General features: G+C 32.5%; 1 pseudogene; it reads left to right on the forward strand.

Annotated features, from left to right (window-relative positions):
- Positions 1–2,838: 2,838 nt before the first annotated feature.
- On the forward strand, positions 2,839–2,957 carry LOC120588990 (uncharacterized; annotated as a pseudogene).
- Positions 2,958–6,211: the final 3,254 nt, after the last annotated feature.

Here is a 6,211-nt window from a genome sequence, read left to right on the forward strand (position 1 = left end):
GCAATATGCCTTGGAGTGAAATGTACTTTGTATACCAGCTTCCTCATGCTTAGTATTTGCATGAAATGTTTTTTTCCCAATCATATACTTTCAAATTTCTGCATCTTTATATCAAAGTATATATCTCTTATAAACATCATATAACTGAGTCTTACATTTTCATCAAGACTAGCAGTATCTTCTTTTTAATTAGGAAGCATAATCCAGTCACATTTACTGTAAACATTGATGTGTATAAGTCTCCTGTCTTGCAATTTGTTTTTTATCATCCTCCTTTTTATTCCTCCTTTTCTGTCTCTTATTAGGTAAACTGTATTTTTAAAATTTTGCTCTAGAGATTAAGATAAACATATTTCACTTATTCATTTATGACAAGGCTCCCAGAGCTATATCAATTAGTTTATAATAGAAAGAATCTCAAATGCATAAATTGTTATGGAAAAGGCAGACTCAGGAAAAAACTCCAAATCGTATAGAAAGCCAGAGGAGTTTAGAAAAGCTTTCAATGTTGAACAAGGGTTTCGATGACTATCTCCAAAATCTTTCTGATGAAAATAAATTGACTCTAATCAAATCCTACAAGCAAGAAAAGGATAAATCCATTGAAGACATTCAGTACAAGCTCTTTAACAACTTTAGATAATACTCAGGAGCAGCTCCTGAAGCAAATGTGAACACGGTTCTCTCATTACTTTTTTATTTTATTTATTTTTATTTTTTTTTTGTGAAAGCCTTAACCAGAAATAGCAGGTTTCATATGTAAGCAAAACCCAAATGGAAAGTAGTCCCTCTGTCTAATCTTCTGCTTACTGAATATTTTTGTGGGGCTTTAGAACAAAAACAGAATAAGACCTAGAATAAACTGTAGTTCTTACAAATAAAACAACTAATGTTCTCAGCCCAGTCATTAAGAGTCATAAGAAGAAATCATGTCGTAGGACACCAATGCATATGTCATAAAAACAAAATGACATTGAGGAAAAAAATACAATTGTTCAATATTAACCAAAAAAAGTAAAAGGAAAAAAAAATAAAGTAGGCAATCAATAAAGATAGCCTAAGGGAGAATCCAATGCTCCATTTTCTATTTTATTTTTAATCTTACAAGAAGAAATATCTAAATATTAAAGGACAACCTCGTAAAATGTTGATTTATAGATACCACAATACTAAAGTTTGGCATTGTTATCCAACCTCTGCTTCAAAGTTAACAAACTGCCCAGGTGGTAGGTGTCTCTAATGATACTCAGACACTCAGTCTCCTATGTTTAACTGATAATAGCTTTCCTCCTTTATGACAGCACAGGTGCTAACTTCATAGAAAGTGATATACTGCGCAAATTGCCAGACTCAGTGTTCTCCTTGTAGTCTCTTTCTTGAAATCTTTTAGGACTCTCCTTTTTGTAAGTTCACAGATCACTTGGACATTGAGTTATCTACATTTTTTTAATCTAAATCCAACCTAGATTGAAGATCTTCATAAAAATCTGGAATCTCTGTGTCCTAAAATATCCACTGATATTGTAAGAATTATTGAGGCTGAACCCATGAAGGTTCAGATAAACCCACCCAAACCTCTATTAAAGCTTTCACAATGCTCTCTAAAACTAGATCTAAAAAAGACTAAATCTATAAATAAAAACCTAATAAAGAAAAGACACATTATACCTGTACCAGTTATTGTAATACTTTTATCCTCCAAGTCAAGAAACCCAACAGGCAGGAATATAAACTTTTTCCAGGATCATAGGGCCATAAATAAAATAGTTAATCTCAAATTTCCTGTAGTATCAAAGACAAATACCATTTTATATTTGGTGTCACATGAGGCTATATAATTTACAGTCATAGATTGGTATTCTGCTTTCTTTATTGTCCCTTTAGATCAAGATAATTCATACATCTCTGCCCTTACCTGGCTAGGTCAACAGTATACTTGGGCATTTCTATTTTAGGATTTACTGAGACTCCTTTTGATTTTTCAGAAGTTCTTTATCAGGGCCTTTGTGAACTTACATATTGTTTTGATTCTATTGTTATTAAACATCTGGATGACTTTAGCTGCATAGTGGAGAGGATGTGAGGTCAATTCCTTCTATTTACATACCATTTTAACTCAAAAAGAACATTAATATTTCCTAAATTATAATTTAATCAATAAATATGCATTAACTAAGACATAAACTATTATAGGAAGAAAATTACTCACTCTTGACAGTCTAAAAGCCGTGCAGAACTTTCAGAAGCCACTCACTGGGAGAAAATTAAAACAATACATATACCTGGGTCTTCTTAGCTCCTGTGGACAATGAGTTCCCAACTTTTCTGAAATTGATATACCTCTTTATGACTCAAGCAAGTCTTCAGTAACCAAACTTCTTCTTTGGGAACTTAAATATGAGCACACAGTTTGTGATTTTAAATTAGCATTATTCAGTTCTCAATCAGGTATGTAGGGAGCTTAAAAAAACATTGTCTCCAATCATATGAAAACAACAACACAAAATTGGGTGCACAACAAGTTCATGCTTTTTCTTAAATTCATCAGAGAGCTGAGGTACTAGGACAATGAATGAACTGGCCTAAAACTGAAGAAGAGAGAAGTACCAGAAGGAAAGATGATCTACCTATTCTCGCTTAGTAGGGGAGGATGCAAGAACAACTGTAAGAACAGTTTAGTAGGGTGAATGGTATATCAATGGAGTCTGAGTGTACACTAGCAATGAGGGGTCACATCTCTAGGAGTGGCAAACATAGAAAGAGTCTACACACCCTTGTGGGCTTTTCTCCATGAAACCAACTCACTAAAATGATTAGAAAAGTTCCAAGAAAAAAATTTTTTTCGGCCATACCACCTTGAACAAGACTGATCCCATCTGATCTCAGAAGCTAAGCAGAGTCGGGCCTGGTTGGTACTTGGATGGGAGACCACCTAGGAAGACCAGGTGCTGTAAGCATAAAAAAATAAAAAATAAAAGATTGTAAGCTGACAAGGTCCTTGCAATCTGTGAAGTCAACCAAGGGTTGCCTTGTCTAAAAAAAAAAAAAAATTTTAATGTTACACACATTGAGGAGGAGAACAATAGGTACTGTAGGAAGGCATGAAATTCTTCTACTGGGATTCTTCTTTTCTAAATCTCCTATGAAACAAAGTCTTAATTTGTAAAAGGAGAGGAAAAAGCAAGAAACATGGTCATAATTAGGGCACTGGTAAAGGCATGTTGCAGCCAAAAGAAGGGAACAGGGGTGATGAGGCTGGGGGATGGGAAGTGCCCTCTACCTTTGCAGAGGGGCAGGAATATGTACTGGTGTCAGAGATATACCAGGAGAGCAATAGTACCAAGGACATTACACTCCTGAAATTTAGGATATGGTGATGATAATCAGGTACATAAAAACATCTCCCACTCCCAACCACAAGATGAAGAAACATCAAACAATAAGTCAAATATAAGAGATATAACCTCTTTGAGGCGTAGTCAAAGGGGAGACCTAAATCTGAAGATGGAATAGCAACTGGAAAAAATCCTTCTGGCAAACCAGTCCCCACTGTAAACACAAAGTATCCCTAAAGGATTTTGCAGCTGTAGGAAACTGAAAGTAACTATAGAAACCATAAACTTCAAATCCCACCCGCCTCCTCATTAAATGAACTCAAATCTCATACTAAAGGCCTAGCAAAAAGAAAGCTGTGCCTATTTCCAGATATAAATCATATTTACTTCAGTCTCTACTGTCCCTCAGAGTAGTCTGGTTTTCAAAAAAATCCAGAAAAAACATACAACTAAGAGATGAAGACATTTTTAAAACTATATCCACACATACGACAGATATTGAAACTACTAATTTAAATTATAATTAAAATGTTAAAAGTTCTTATAAGAAAGTTGTGAAATATGCTAGGTGAGATGGATAGTTTTAGTGGAAAGATTGAAATTATAAAAAAAAAATAAAACCACAAGAATGAAATAACAGAGTATAGAATTCTTTTGAAAGACTTACCGGTAAACAGCCAAGGAAAGAATTAGGGAACTCGAAGACAGGAAAATAGAAATTATCCAAACTTAAGAACAAAGATTAAAAAAAAGAGTAGAGGAAGGAAAAAAAAAAAAGAACACAGAGCATTCAAGAGTGTGGGGAATTACAAATGAAGACAGATAAGAATCAAAATGGACTTCTCTTTAGAAAACATGCAAGCTAAAAGAAAAAGAAATATCATCTTTAAAGTGCCAAAAGAAAAATATGTCAGCCCAGAATTCCATATCCAGTAAAAATATCTTTTTCTTAATGAAAGAGAAATAAATTTGTCTTTCTCAGAAAAATAATGAGGGAATTCACTGCCAGCTCAACTATTCTTCAAGTGATATAAAAGATACTTCTTTAGACAGAAATAATATGATACCAGACAGAAATCTGTGATTACATAAATAATAAGAGCATTCACAATCTATGACATTGACTTCACAACTTGTCTAATATAAATCAATTCTATTCCTTAACAAACCCACTACTTTTCAGATCCTGGGTCCAGATCTCAGGTGTTCTGCACTGTGTTTTTCATTTCTAGCATTTTCATTTGATCCTAGTTACAGTTCTATTCTGGAAACAGCCTTCCCTGGTGACCTTTTTCTGGGACACCTTTAGGACTCTGCCAAAATGGCCTTTCCAATTATTATAATAGGAGTAGTAAAGTTAGCTTTTCTTGTTCAAAAAGTTATACAATGGTCTTCTTGTTTATAAGTCAAAATAAAAAAGCATACACTTAAAACTCTTAGCATAAAACACAGGAGAATATATTTATGACATTGGGTAAGGCAGTGTTTCTTAAATAAGACACACCAAGCGCAGATCACCATGGAAATGATCAATACATTTCTTGTTTATATTAAAGATTTCTGTTTGAATAAAAAGATATCATAAACATAGTGTAAAGACAAATATTAGACTAGTAAAGTTAATTGCAGTACATATGACTGAAAAAGAAGTAATGTAGGAAATAGAAAAATCCTCCCACAAATTTTAAATAAAAGGTAAATAAACACATAAAATAAGTGGGTGTAATACAACAAAATATTCACAGAGGAGAAAATCTAAATGGAAAATAAATTTATGAAAATATGTTCAACCTCACTAGTAATCATGAAAATGTAAATTAATACAAAAGTGAGATCTAATTCAGAGCTATTCAGTTTGCCGAATAAATAAGCTTCCTTGCTTTTGAGGATGTGAAGCTATGAATACATTACTAATGAGAATGTATATTGATTCAACCACATTGGCAAATAATTTCTCATTCTTAGTGAAGTGATAGATATGTATACCATTCAACCTAAGAATTCCATTTTTAAGTTTTATTTTACATGGACTAATTCATAGATAAGGAAGTATATATAACCATGTGTATCCCTACACCATTTATAAGGGTAAAAATGTGGAAGTTAATATAGCAAATCCCAGTTGAAAAAGCCTAAATGAACTGCTACATGATGTCAAAATATGATTATGTCAAGAAGTAAATATTAATCATGCAGATATAATCATTAACAATTTTTAAAATAACTGTATTTGAAAAGTTATATGCAATGCAACACAGATATACAAATGAAAACATTATATAGTAGGTTGAATTATATGAAATTGCTTTTTTTAAGGATCAAATAAGGTCAACTATCATCAGTTCCATAGTGCTTAACATGATTTAATTTAAAACATGTTTAAGTAGTAATATATATTGTTTGTGGACACTGTTGTTGGTAGCTAACAACTTACTAGATAACTAAATTTCTTGGCTATATAATATGTTTCGAGCACTGTTGCAAGCATTTTACATGTATTTATTTAATTCTCACAGTAATTCTGTAAGGTTAATATATGCACTTTTAGAAAGGAGAACACTGAAGCCAAGAAAATTACATAACTATTTAAGAAAAGAAAAAAAAAAAGCACGCCTAGAAGAAAGTACTTTAATCTTATGATAAAAGTTACTCATTGAGAAGAAGATAGGTGAGGGTGACTATGGTGGGGAGGGGGAGAGCCTCAGGCATATTAAAAGTAAACACACAAAAATAAACACAAAGAAGATAGATCTGAGGTTAATATATTAACATGTTCAAATCTGTTTTATTTCTTTGCAACTCATAGTTGTCTATTATTTTATTTTTAGTACTTTCCTTAATGTTTGAAATCTCTCTCACTCTCTTTTCTTTTATTT

This window comes from Pteropus medius, unplaced genomic scaffold, assembly GCF_902729225.1.
Source record: "Pteropus medius unplaced genomic scaffold, Ma_sr-lr_union100, whole genome shotgun sequence".
Lineage (NCBI taxonomy): Eukaryota > Metazoa > Chordata > Mammalia > Chiroptera > Pteropodidae > Pteropus > Pteropus medius.